The sequence below is a fragment of the Adelges cooleyi genome, unplaced genomic scaffold (assembly GCF_023614345.1).
Source record: "Adelges cooleyi isolate 19-005CV unplaced genomic scaffold, UGA_ACOO_1.1 ACOO_flye_CR_arks_rails_tigmint_CR_PRNA_30, whole genome shotgun sequence".
Taxonomy (NCBI): Eukaryota; Metazoa; Arthropoda; class Insecta; order Hemiptera; family Adelgidae; genus Adelges; species Adelges cooleyi.
Genome location: NW_026095971.1, coordinates 14,599,972 through 14,615,409, shown reverse-complemented (window position 1 = coordinate 14,615,409; position 15,438 = coordinate 14,599,972). Strand labels below are relative to the sequence as shown.

The 15,438-nt window shown below is 33.4% G+C and overlaps 2 protein-coding genes across 10 annotated transcripts in view; both read left to right on the top strand.

The window, feature by feature from the left end:
* LOC126837928 (60S ribosomal protein L17) overlaps positions 1-15,438 on the top strand; it is a 309,752-nt gene that overhangs the window by 183,863 nt on the left and 110,451 nt on the right. The window lies entirely within an intron of this gene.
* LOC126837917 (monocarboxylate transporter 10) overlaps positions 1-15,438 on the top strand; it is a 161,068-nt gene that overhangs the window by 121,141 nt on the left and 24,489 nt on the right. The window lies entirely within an intron of this gene.

Sequence of the window (15,438 nt, the reverse complement as noted above, 5' to 3'; positions counted from 1 at the left end):
AATCAATGATATATTTTGATAATAATTAAATTATATATCATTTATAATTATTTCATTATATCGTTAGAATCTCCTCTTAGATAAAGATATGTTTCTTGAAAAAGTTAAATAAAAACGGTAAAATTAACAAGGTAAAACATGTTTTGTTTGATTCTATTTTTAAATTATTAAAAAATAAATGTTTTAAAAGCAATAACTTTTTTCTGGGTCGATAGTCAAATTGGACAAGAATTTGTAAGTGATGCGATTGACGTTCAGTTCAAAACAGTACACGTTCTTTGAATTTTTTTAATCCCAAATCCACAAAAAGCTAGTATTACTCGGAAAGGAAAATTTTTATTCAAAAAGTCATTTAGTTTGTTATGTATACAAAACAATTGACTTTTGTCTTGGATAAACTAGACTAAAGTTCGCTAAATGTGCTTGTGCAATGTGCATAGATCCCGGTAGTTTGCGTTGGCGCCACATAGGGTTAGGTACTCATTATTTCTTTATGTTTTTACCACATCATTGTCACCAGCCGAAAATCACTTTCAGCCTACTAGAGAGGGCTGTTAATAAAGCACCGTCATAATTTAACAAGGGGTTAGTTCGGTATTTTTAATTAGATGGTGGCATTGTGTATGAATATATTGTACGGTTAGACACTGAAAGTACGCATGGCTTATTTTAATTTACTAACAAGTATACTTGACAATAATTATTTTACATTTTTATAGGTAAATCAATCCTCTTTGAATCGTTTTAAAAGTATGATTATTTATCGCCAGGGCCTGTGCAAAGCATAAGGAACATGGGTATATTCTAGGGTGGCATTTTACAAATTGCGGCAATATTTTTACAAATTAATGATTGAAACGGCGTCAAAATTGGTGTTTACCTTGGTTGAAATATGTTTATAGTGCATCGTTCGAGAACATTCTATTAATTGTGACTAAAAACCGAAAGCCACAAGCTTTAATACTCAGTAGTAACCTGTAACTTCTATGAATTATTATATTTGGTTATTTTATTCCATTACTTCGTGCCAGTTGCTGTCAGTAGTGTTTTTTTTGTCGGTGTACAATCTGCCATCACGACGTCCAAACATGATCAAATCATGTTCACGTGTACACATAGGCGGACGCCGAAACTGGTGAATTTAATATAAAATATTACATTACGGAAAGTACGTGACACTAGATGCGTGAGAAAAGACACGACCGAGACCGTCTCTCCGGCCTTGAACTTTACTTTTGAAAATCCGTCGCTTGTGTCTGTTGTTTTGGAAAAAAAGCGAGACGCCGTAAAATCAGCAAAAACAAATCCCATTGAGGCGGTCAAAGACAAAATCACGACTCGAACTTCGCTTAACGCAGTGTAAACGAGGCATGCCTCATGATGTTCAACTCAAGATATCCGTTTAAATGAGCCGATAGTTAAATACAAATATCAGATAGACATTTATATCAGATAGAACTATACGGCATTAAGTCAACGTTTTATTTATGAGCTATACTAATTCGATAGCCGCGGGAAATTAGCTAATTTTTGCTTAAAGTAGGCGTTTATTACATGTGTACCTAACTTCGTGACTAGTGACTACCAAAACGAGATCATAAATCAGCGAATGGGAACATTAAATGTTAAATATTAAATTTTAATACACGGTATAATATGTTTATTTTTCAAAAAACAGACAATTTATTTTATGATACACAAACACCAAATCTAATAATATTTTTAAACGAGAAAAAAAATTAAAATCGTTTTAGAAGTAAATAAAAAAATAAAAATACGAATTAACAATTCGTAAGTACGATATTATATTGTATCGTATTGTTAAAACGATTCCTTTCCAAATAAATGTAAAAAGAGAAAAATTTGCTTTTGATATTTGAAATAACACCAAAACGTTTTTCTGGTAAATCTACTTTGTTTCATTCTATTGGCTCAAGTAATACAGAAAAGTTTTAGGTATCGTTTTTTAAATTTTTTTTCGGGGAAATATTTTTAACGAGTGCAATCTAAAAATGACAGTATTGTTATGAATGAAACATTTAATGTCATACGAGTTTTATATGTTATAATACAAAAATTCTTATATTTATGCAAACTATTTTCATTAACGCATTAAATAATGAATACAAATTTGTTATTTGCAAATTCATTCTTTGTAGATGGGTTAGTTATGTAATATGTATATTATTTATTGGCTGTGAAATAGATTTAAATTACCAATTTTTTAACCTTCAGATTGAAAAACTTTTTCGAACGCGGAACGTATTTAAGCGGCAGATGGGCCATGATTTTGAACTCCTCACACTAAAAGATTTAATGTCGTCGACGTCCTTGATCGTGGTCTAGCTAGATATAAAATATCGAAATCAGAATAATAACTAATAATTATCGATTTCCTGTTTGATAGGTATCTTATTTTAAAAGCAATAATAATAGAACATATTTTATAATCTTACAATTTGTATAAAAATTAACTATATAGAACAAGAGACAAGACCATAGTCATTTTATTTGGAAAATTGTTTTGTTGTTCATTGTAATTTTTATAAAAAAATTAATTGAATATATTTCTTTATTTTATATGTATTTATTTAAAAAACAGCCGTAAAGAGGAATAAACCCTTTGTTAAGTCTCATTTTAAATTGCTATATATTTTTTAATTACAGTTGTACTTTTTAACACTAGCCATGGAGATTTTAGTAGGATATTGAAAGTACGGTTTAAGTATATTAAACATATTATCTAATATTCGATGGCTATATTTTCTCATGATACTTAAGCTGAATGTTTAAACTGTATCACATTGGTAAAACATACTTATTATATTTTATATAGCTAGGTATTTATTTTGTATTCTTATTTTAGCTGAACTTACTGCAGTATATATTGCTATATTGTTAGAATGTCGGAGACAGGCAATTAAATAGTTTTAAAAAGCTATAAAATAATGGTGTGTATATTAAATTATTTTCACTACATAATAAAAACAAACATTATATAAAAAACATTATGTTTTCTCTCGTGTTTGAAACAAGTTTTATAAATAATTTTTGTGGAATGATTTTAAAGTAATACGTACGGATTCACCCATCGTGCTGTAGTTATTTAACTGCATAAATATATCCACAGTTATTCGAGCAAACTGGCTTGTCACTTTTTGAAAGGCCCAAGCAATGTTCTAAGCGTTAAATTGTGCAATGAGAATACATCTTGTGCTTGTAAATTTCCTTGCAATGGTTCTCGCAAATATTCCCCATGTTAAAACGTCACAATAATTATGGTCTTTTCTTTTTATGTAAAAATATTGTTATTGTACAAAGTCGTAAGAATCAATATCAGCTCAGGATTAAACCCACTTGGTCATTTAACATGTCTTCGATTTTCATAAAATGCCTATTTAATTAGAAAAATAATTTGTCGAAAATTAGATTATAAGAATTAATTTTAAAATAAGTTTATTTTTAATAAAAACTGATGAATATGAGACATTGCACAGCCCACTTGCCCAGCACTGGAGTTTTTGTATGGGAATTTTTCCGCCTTTGCCCACCCTTGTTGCCTTCTCTGGCTTACATTTTAGTATAACCAATTACTGATCTAGTTGTCGTTTAAACAGTTTGAAATGTTGTTTACTAATTATGCTCTAATATTTGACGAATCACTTAACTATAATTATTATTAATGTATTCGGTAGCAACGGTAGTGACAAAATAACTAATGGCTAAAGCGGTACTCGATCAACTTCTGCGGTATGATTGAGACGACTTGATCGCACAAAACCCACATGACCACCGTGGCATGCGGTGATGATTGTTCCCATCTATAAATTGTCGACTACCGGCGTAAGTCCATCATCATCTGCGGCTGCTACTAACATCAGTTACTACAGCGTTGACAGCCAGGAAACTGGTAATAGACCGACGAAACGCTTATTAAACACAAGAGCGATGACATAACATTAAAACAAATGGCCCATTCCGTGTACGTCACCTAATAACAAGTGGTGAGATTTTATTTTCATAAATATCGTTGTGTATATATATATAAATTATAATATCATCGTTGTCCCTTAGCCCGGCTGTAAAAACATGCACACGATAAACTCCCATGTTCATCCGTAACGGGTACTGATTTTAGTGTTTGTATTTATTTCACCGTCGCGTCGTCGGTTTGTTTTTGTAAAAAATGTACAGCTTAACGAAGATTGATTTGTATTTATTCATCGGTATAAAAACAAATGCAGTTCGTCTGGTAAATTATTCTGGCACCTACTGTAGGTCAATAAACCGTCACATATAAAAGAATATTATTATTGTGTATTTTTGGATACAACGTCTATGGTCGATTTTTTTAGTGCATTATACTCGCAATTTTCTAGTGTAAAAACTTACTACTTACTACGGAAAACCTCGCTCTACGATAGGCTTATGCAGTAACACTATTGTGAATCGAAAGACGATACATTTTTGGAGGATGTGTTTTCTATTTTTGTAACTATTCCTGAAAAAACTACTCTTTTCGACATCAAATGTTAAGTCAAATACCGAATAATAAACTAAAAACCGGATACAAAATTATATTATTTATATCTTACAACAAATTTAACGATATTTTGGAAATATTAATTTCAATTGTTTCTGTCTGGGATATAAGAAAATATATGTGGGTACGCGTTCTACAAGTTGACAGTAGGATAATGTTAGTATTATACTACATATAAAGTATAAGTAATGGAAAATATTACTCAGATAGTTCATGCATTTTTTACGTCTTACTTGATTTAAGACGGAAAATCAGCTAAAATAATTACGTTAATCTCAGTATCATTTGAGCAGCTTAAAACTACATATGGCTTTGTTTAATACCTATAATGTGTGTTTAAAAGAAAATTGCTTCGACCGGTTGGTGTCTACAATACGTGATCGCACTCTCATACAAAGTACGGGATAATAGACTTGGGAATAGAGGAGTTCGTTAAGAACGGTAATCGGCTTGACTAAGGGCGTGAAGCCGTTCGTTAACCGCATTACCGAAAAGTGTCCTCGGTTTTTAGTATTAGAAGGCTTTGCACTTAGACAAAACAAAAGTTAATTCACCAAAAACCCGGCGGTATAAAAACTTTTGACTGGCAATAATATTCGAACTAACGTTGAGTGCAGACTATGTATACTACTTTTTTTTTGAAGATTTATATTGAAATATTTCTCTTAGTTCTGTGAATTTTTGGATATATTTTCCTAACAAAAACGTCGTATAATTTTTTTTTTTCCGCGGCAAGCTTCAATGTAGGTAATGGAATTGCATCAGTACGAATCGCAACCTTACACGGTACTATGTAATACTCGATAGAATAATAATTAATAGCATATTGAAATCAATATAATAATTTCGTATAGGATAAACGAATTGCTACCACGGTTTGACTAAACTATATTATTTGTAGCTATTCAGTTCAAAATGATAAAAGTATGTTAAAAATATGTTTTCCCTTGCGTTAAATACGCAAATACAGCTGCATATCTTGTTTACATCTTATTTTAGAGATTTTTCACAGACATCTTAACACTAGTAATATTTGACAAAAAATATACTTATTTGTGATATTTTGAAGGTCTTGTATATGAATATTATAATTAATGTAAAACTGTACTTGAACCATTTTGACATTTATCCATTATTATGAACGCTTCATAATTCTTGAGGAATTGGACTATAGATATAGACTATCTATAAGTCTATAGATTTATAGCTTATTTGTAAATAGATAATTGTATGTTTTTTTATACATGACAACTAAATAATCTATATCAGAGTTTCGTTAACGTATTGCTTTCCCGACCCAGACGCAAAGTATACAATTAATATTTAAAAAATACCGTGAGAATGTGTCATACAGTTTACAACATTAAAAAAAAGGTTGAACGATATAAATTCAGATTTAAAATTGATCAATTTGAGAAAATACTATAATTTATAGACAAATTAACAGTATGAAATTATACATTTGACTTAATTTATAAACACTGTGGTTGGTCTTGAATGGGATTTCATATCGAATTTGGATACGCTTTAACAAACTATATAGGGCCATAAAAGGCGGTTTAGAGAATTAAGTTGCGTCACCTTTTTTCGTTCGCCGATATAACGCCTACTCCTATATCTCATAATGACACTGAATTTTTATAAATATAAATATATATATATATATATATATACATGAAATTATGTGTTCAAGAAAATGACACTTCACGGGCCCACAGCCAATATACGAACCCCCTGTGATGCTGTTCTTTACCTGCTGGGAAATGTGTATACGTGTTTGGAATTTGAATTATGCGTTTCGCGGTAACTAGTGTCTATACTTAAAAAGAGACCACACGAAATTCGAATACGATCTGATTGCTGTTGTTCGTGCAAAAATGCCATAAAAATAATTTTAGGTTAGCTTTAGGTTATATCACCTTATTTCACGGAGTCGAGATTCGTTTGATTAGTAGACCCCCAGAATAGAAATATCAATAAATTGTAATGGGTTTGAATTATAAAGCACAGGTTGTCCGTTTTAAAGTGTAATAATATTAATCATACCTGTATAAGTATAGCGATTAGCGGGTTAGAGCTCAGGAAATGAAACGAATTTCCGGATATCGACTATAAACATATCCCGATATTAGCAACGTAGAAAGAGTAGGAGACGGTCGCCGGTTTAATGTTTGAGTGATGAGCTGTTTTGAAGTGTGTATGAGAAAATAAATGACATTATTATTACTGGTCGAAACTAAACTTTGTTGGAAAAAAATGTATAGTAATTAATAAAATTCTATTAAAACATTATTAAATATTCGATGGATCGATCTACCAATAGTAGTTTTTTTGGTTGAGTGATTTATTTTGTGTGAGCGATCACGCCCATCGCCAAGATGAACTAGAAGACAACAACATTATAATAAAGTGGCTCGATAATAACAATAATTATTATTATTCAAGGTAGCCTTAAATTATACTTTAAAATTGTAAAAGGCGTGTTGCTGTTCGACTTGCTGGTTGGGAATTACTTAGAATAACTAACGAAAACATTTCATAATAGATTAGGTGGTCAGTACACCGAGAAACGTATAAAAAATTAAAACTTAAGAGACGTCCCACACATATCTAGAGACTTATTTAACACACTTTCGTTTCATACTGCCATTCAGGAAAGTTGCCGGATTTTTTTTCTTATTGTTTCAACAAATTAATTCTTACAGAACTTTTATTTAACATATTGTTTACGAAACGGATTTTTCCATTCATATTGAAATTAGATTCAAAAGCGACAATGAAAACTGCGTGCCTTATTTTCATAGTTACATCGGACGAATTCTTGTATAAAGTAAATGGAAGTTTTTTGTTTACATTTAATTATTTTCAAGCGCGTGTCAAAATCATTCGCTTGCCTCGAATGTTTTGGAATTATTTCGATATTAGTTCACGTCAAACTTATCTCTTTGGGCTGTTCACAATGTGCTGAAATGTCACTTTCACGAATTGTGGGTGTTATCGATGGCCGTTCTCGATAGAATTTTTTTGTGGACTCAACTACAGCTGCTAATGATTTACGATTTTGGAAAGTAAAACTGTTTTTCTCGCCTAGGCGAAAAGCTAACTGCAGTTTTGTTTTGTTTATTATTCCACGACAAAGCCACAACAAAAAATACAAATTTCCTAGATCTTGAACTCGTAAAATGTAAATTAAAACTTGTCGCATAAATAAATGTATAAAAAATAGAACTTAACAAAATTAAACAGTTTCTTTTTCACAAAGTTAGTTTTAGACTTAGTAGTATAGAATTAAAATCGGACTATCTTAACGTAATTTTGTCTGGCTTTTATGTCTAAAATACCACCAAAAGGGCGTTTATTCATTGGAAAAACTGCACGAATTAAAAATAATACTTTGAAGCTTTTACACATTAATCTGTTAATACATTGAGGTGGTGCATACATAAAACTCCTTAATACCCGATCGCTTTCAATCCCATAAATAAATATATATATTTTTTTAATTTAGTATGATATGTCTGACCTTGTCTGATTTGACTTGATCAATTATAGCTTTAAAAGTAAAACAATTAATATTTTACCACAAAGCTTAATATTTTGTCGACTGCAAATGCTGTCATTATTTCATTTTCATTTTAAACGCACCAAAAGACCCTCTTTGTAAGGCAACAACATTGTACAATTATAATAGTATGTACGATATCGTCTGTAGGCGTTTAGATAACTAGCTCTCTGTTTGGTCGTCGACATGGCTTTACGGGTGCTTTTATTGGAAAAGGAAATAAATTGGCTGATTTTGGCAACCCACGCCATATCTTTGCTGAAATAATATTATATATAATAATGCAACAACCGTCGTATAACGTATTATTTCAAGTATATTAATATATATACTTATAAGAGATAACAGAGGTTAGAAAAATCCACTGAATCCAAAAGGTTTTGTCCTCTTTCGTGCTGTGTCACGTCCTGCCGTCCTTCTAATAATTTAAAAGATATCGGGCTATGGGCCAGAAGCAGAAACGATGATTTGCGATGTGTGCTCTTCCCTACTACAATTGTATACTCCTGCTACTTATACTACTACTTGCACTGTACCGTCTACGCCCTTGCACCAAAAGATATAAAGTGTATGAAATGTATAAACATGTATCATGCTTGTAATGCCCGACCGTTTGATACAAAACTCTTCCGCATTCTCACTGTGTATGTTTATGCGAGTACGCAATACGTATTAAGATAGAAAAAAAACATCATATCGCATTCCCAAACAAAATTATATGGTCGGCGTATCCTCTAGGGGTTACGACCATGGTCGATGATCCGATCGCGGAGGGTGTGTGTATAATATACGCACCTATATAGAACCTAAAGAAAATAAGTCAAACGTTGGAAAGCAATAAAAAAAATAATGGCGTAGGACGTATATAATAAGTTTCGTGCGCGAGAATCTCCTGTTCGCCTGCATCTTCTCTTATGCGGAATAACATACGAGTGTTGTCCGACTAGGTACAATTATCAAACAGCCTCGAAATCAACTGCAAACGCGTTTACAAATCACACAGCCGGTACGTTAATAGTAAACGAAAGACGGATTTTAATTGTTCTTTTCTTGTTAAAAATAAAAAGTAATAACAATAATAACAGAGACAACGTAACTAGAGTGGCGAAGATTTGAATTTTCCTGTTTATATATAGAAATAATTATTAGGGACCCATGAAAAATAAACGCTCCGCCAGAATTTATGTCTATCATAAAAACTTCGGATTAAACGACAGTTTTGAAACACAACAATAAACCATTATTGCGAGACGGGTGAGAGAAAAGCCGAGTAGCAATAATCATTCTACAGACAGGGCGCGTTATTATCGGAGTTAAAATGCTACACCATTTCGAATCGACCGTTTCTCGTTGGCCGTTTCGTAAGTTATCAAAAAAATATTAGGAAAAACTGTCGATTAAAAACGGTGTACGGCTACCGATAAAATATTATAGTCACTGTAATAAAATATAACAAAATAGGAAAACGTTAAAAGAGTTCGCCAAAGTTTAGCGTTCAAATTTATGTAAAATCAAAGTCATATAATGTAATAAAGTAACTTTATTAATACCTCCGTTAAATGAGTTTGTAATCGGCTAAAAGCGTTTTAACAATTCTAAAGCCTGATAAATTACTATCACCGCATTATATTTAGCGCTCCAGGACAAGTAGTAGAATATTAAAGCTCGTTAACTGCCGTGCATATTACCATAGGACCTATTCATTTTTGCATAATATTTTTCTAATTTACATTTTCTACAGTTTCCAGGCAGAGCGTTGTTATATAATATTAAACTGTTAGCATCTAATTACCAAACAAACTTACTAGGAAATATCTAAAAAAAGTATCAAAAAAAAAACGCTTGTCACGATTACAGTTTTTGCATGCGTTTAATTAACCAACCACAATGGAATTGTTACCTACACGGGCGACGTGAAAAAAGTACTTTTTTCTATTGCTTAAACATAAAACCTATTAGTGATAGGGGAAGCGCTCGAAAACAATATATTAAAAAAAGCTCTTACATAGTACCGATAGTGCAAAATAAAAAAATATTATAGTATGCCTTGCCCTTAAAAAAACTATTATATTTAAATACGACTGACAGGCCTTTGTTCGATTATTGGCTTATAATAAGTGATCGTTTTAATGGCAACCGGCGGCTGAGTTTTATTATCTACGAGTTACAAATGCGTGTGTTGTCAACGATAAAATGCTTGAACGTGACAAAAATCAGACCGCGATCCGACAGACTAGACGGACGAAAGACAGTCTCCGGTAATTAGTATAGCTGGCTTATTAAAATTTAACCTTACAAAAACAGTGTCCCTCGTTAATGTCGGCGATTGTACGCACGTCACGATGGTAGCGCGATAAACGTTTCGTCACAGAGCTCGGTGTCGACAGCGGTTAAAAGAAATGAAAAAAAAAAAACCCCGAAGTCCCGGTCGTCCAGAAGCAAATAATTATCCCCCCGGGATAGACCAGTTTATTCTTTGTTGTGCTCAACAGATACATGTAGTTCATAATATGACACGGTGTCAACTATCAGCAGCCTACATCTAGTTCGTTATCTAAGTAGGTACAGCTCAAATATATTCCATATAATAATAATGAAAATAAATATTTTCGTACTTAACTCGACCGCTCCGTACCGACAATAATTGGAATATTTCCCTGCTGCAATTCTCGATCCTCCTTCGTCGGTCGCCTCACGCTATACCCTTCTGTCTCCGAATAAGGATAATAACGCGGTGTGTGTGTGTGTGTATGTGCTGTAAACGTGCTCTGGACACTCCCTTGTTTGCCCCATTCTTTCGTTTCACCTATTGCTGATACGTGACTTGAAAACCGTTGGGAGACTTCCACTGGGGCGGCGACCCGCGGCTGCACATATAATGCACTATAAAATGCATAAAATATATTACAGGCGAGCAAAAACTGTTGTGGAGTAAGACAAGTTGTAGCCGTTTGTAAAAAAAAAAAGGAAATTTAGAGAGAGAAAAACACTAGTGGATATATTAAAACGTTCGGAGTAATTATTTCTTATTTGTTCGTCGGACTAACGAGCGCGGATCGTTAGTCGGAGAACAAAAAAATGATACCGCAACCCGTTTAATGTGTACTATGTTATTTGTGTATAATACCTACCGAAAATCGCTTAAGGGATAGATATTATTATCCCATATACCGTGGTCGTAGTCGTCGATTGACAGCGGTCATTATGTCGGGTCGGCGCGGCATTAACGGCGACGTTGTCCAGTTAATTAATTTAGCTCACTTAGTACAAATTACATATTCTAAACAGTCGATGAAGCGCGTGAAAAACAAATACTCGTATTTTAAACCAGAACCGTCAGCACGCATGATAATTACCTACAATAATATTGAATATTATGTTTTGCATTAATAAAATCCCGTATGGCGGTCATGGAGAAATTATTTAGAAAATGCATAATATTTCAAACTTCAAATTGTTATCGCTATTTAACCAGTTTATTGAATTGAATTAAGTCCTATTTATAAAATGCTTGACTCATTGACAGTGTGAATGTCGAACTGAAATACAAAATGTTTTATAATGGTTTTAGATTCATTCATAGCTTAAATAAATTATTTCCTTTTGCCCATTTAATGTACAAAAAGTGAATAGTAAAACGCCACTATATGGCTTTTTATTTTCATTGTTCTCATCAATATAGAAAATACATAAATTAGCAGGATAAACTTTTAATGTTGTATTAATAAGCTAGTTTTACTCCAGGTAAATAAAAACCTATGCATTTTAAATTCAATTAAGTTCACGGTTCGGGTAAACATAACCTTGGTTGTAGTATGACTCGGCTTGCTCTAGTCCTAAACTATATAATATTATTTTTATTTTTTCCGAGCCTCTGTATTTCCAGTCTCGATTTGAGAATTCGAATAACGATAAACCATCAATATCACATTAGATCGATACCGTTGCTTTGCTTAGATTTTTTATCGCCGTTAAGGCACAGATGCTCTCGATGGACGCTTGCAGTCGTTGCTACCATTATTATTATTATTGTTATTGTTATTAACTATTGGTTACTGAGGGGTTATATTCTCAGTATACCTGTTAAAATGGTTTTACGCCTACTTCTTCGACGGTATTTAACATTTCTTCTTCTTCTCCTTCGCCTCCAACTAATTGAGGTTGGCCACTCTTGTCCTAAACACGATCTCCCACATCATCTTTACACACACTAGCAATCCGCATAATATCATTATCAATCGTATTCAACCACCTTTTTAACTGTGAAGACAATTGTCTTCACAATTAAAATTGTTTTCATAATATCTCCTAAAAATTGGCGTCTTATTGTACACTAACCTAAAGTAGGAAAAACAAATTTTAAAAATATTTCCTCCAATCCAAGTCAAAAAACCAATATTCAGTAAATTTTTTTAGATTTCCCTGCTATTCCTCCCTGTCCCTCTTTATTTACTAATTCGATCATACCTTGAAAATCGTACATTTAAATTCGTCATGATAATGCCTTTTCCTCCCTCTTTCCTATATTAGCAGGAGTTCCTCAGGGAAGTGATCTTTCGCCTGACCTCTACAACATTTTCACTTCAGACATCCCTCACACCCAAAACATTATTCTAGCCACCTACGCCGATGACACAGCTATTCTATCCTCCAACAGAGACCCCACCGAAGCATTTAATGCTCTTCAACAACACCTCGATCAAATTGGAAAATGGTCCTCAAACTGGAAAATTAAAGTTAATGCTGAAAATTCTGTACGTTTCTTTTACACTCAACAAAAAAAATACGCCTATTCTCACCCTCCAAGAAGTTCCTATCCCCTCCTTGTCTCAAGACAAATATATAGGTACTATTTTAGATAAAAGACTAACCTGGGGCCCCCACCTAAAATCAAAAAGGAAGTCTCTAAATACTCGTTCGCACTTACTACGTCCTATACTGAAATCCAAACTCCCGCTTCATAACAAAATTCTTATTTATAAGTCAATGTTAAGACCAATTTGGTCATACGGAGCTCAAATATGGGGTTGTGCCAAACCATCCCAACTAAAAAGAATAGAAGCTTTCCAATCGATTCCCCTCCGTACAATCACGTCCGCTCCATGGTATGTTTCTAACCTCACCCTCCACAATGACTTACACGTCGAATCAGTTGAAAATTTAGTTAAGACTCATTATAAAAAATTCCACTCTAGATTACTCCTCCACTCGAATCCATTAATAGCAAGCCAGCACAAAGCTACTATCCCGGACAACCCCCCTCGTCGTCTTAAAAGACGTTGGTGTCGAGACCTCCTAAATTGTAATGCTACCGTTTAATTTCTAGCCGAAACATGTCATAGGGTCCTATCACTGGATAGTTTCCCTACCCAAAGTCTCCAAGTCACATATTTACATTGTTAACATATTTGCTTATTGTATATTTTGTATGTACAGATTGTAAATGTTAAAAAAAAAAAAAAGATTTCCCTGCATACGTTTCAATACTATAGAAGTGAAAAATATATATATATTGGTTGGGTTTGTAGAGGGTTTTTCAAATATTTAAATGGTTTATAATTTCACCTATATTTACAAATTGGCTTTGCCGACGTTTTAGAGGCCTTTCGTCTTCAGGGCCGTGTTACGCACTAGTTTTGTGTTGTTCGCTCTGTTGCTGTCTGTAGACTGAAGCGATCGGCTCCGCGACCGAAGATCTCAATCTATTTTCTCTTATTTTGTCCGCTATCGAGGCCTATTCTACCTCATTTGTATTACTTCCTTATTCAATTTTCTCTCGTCTCTCCACTCATCCACTTAAGCATTCTCATCTCCGCTACACTCATTCTCTGTTATATTTTCCTGTGCACCGCCCAACACAACATAGTCGGTCTCATCAGTCACCACACTCTTGTAGAACTTATCTTTAAATCTCATTGGAACTATCCTGTCACATTATACACCTGACGCTTCTCTCCACTTGATCCGACCGCACATAATCTTATGTTTCTTATCCTCATTAAAGCCACCGTTTTTTTTTGTACGATATTTAACTACAGTAATAATGAAAAAGTATTGACGTTATACGTCTGATCTCAACCGCGAAAAAAAACGACGGCACTTGTTGGTCAAACGGTATCACCGAGAACGTTGCTGCCGGTCATGATCTATGTCCATCGTTAAGTGCTGTGTACGATCGATATGATCACAAGCTACGGTGAAATTCCGACTACCATATTTTAACAACGATCTCCTCCCATATTGTGTCTATTACAAATATATGTGATTACTCCTCGCATGCACCGTGTTTCGTAGCCGCGGGTTCGACACAATCGTAGTGTTATCATCGGATCTCTCTTTTTGCATATTGTTGTATCGAAAAAAAAAACATCTGTTGTGCCGAATCAAACCACATTATCGTTATCGCAGAGGTTCGACACCGGTCGGGGAAGTATGTGTGTAACGTCCGTCATTGCATGTTGAGATATTCGAATATTGGTATCCGTTTATGATCATAACTTTCACGAATCAAAAATGGAAGCACCTAACGATCTCGGGTCAATTTCAAAACCGCCGCCGCTACCCAGGCGATGCGGTAATATTATTATGTTTTCGCTATAGTCGTTTACATAAAACGTTATTTGGATTTGGAACTCGAAACCGGATATTAAGGTTAAGCGTTTCGGTAAATAATGATATTACACAAAGCTGTTGGCCGTTTGTGCGACATAGCGAGACAGCTGCGGTCGTTATCGATTTACTGATATAACAGACCCAAGTGGTGCGGGAGCGTGTGCCCTGGAAAGTCTAGTCATCATTATAATAATATTATATACTGTGATCATAAAACTGTGTGTGAGTGTGTATGCGCGAATGAGTGCAAATGACATTGACTGAATACTTTCCGCCAACTTTTGGCACAGTCGTTGTCGGAAGTCGTACAGTAATATTATTATTACTATCGACACGCATTAAAAATACTAATTTCTCTCTTAATTACACGTCTTATTTATTTGTTTAAACAAATAACAATAAAAATAATTATAAGTATGAACAAAGGGTAATATTTGTATAGTGATCTACTTAATATCTCATAAAGTTTATCAGTAATTTTATATATTTTTTTCATAACCTTTTTGTACGACGTGATCTCAATTTTTCACAAACTTTTATGTTTATAACCCCCTCACAAATGTATTATTCTTGTTTATTAACTTTTTAAAATTAAGAATAATAAAAAAAACATTTTAACTGGTCGATAACCAATTTTATTAAAGTTAAAAATTTAGAACAAGTGCTTTGTATCATATTTAACTGCGTGCATTACTCAACTGCACTTTGTCTCCCTTTCTGA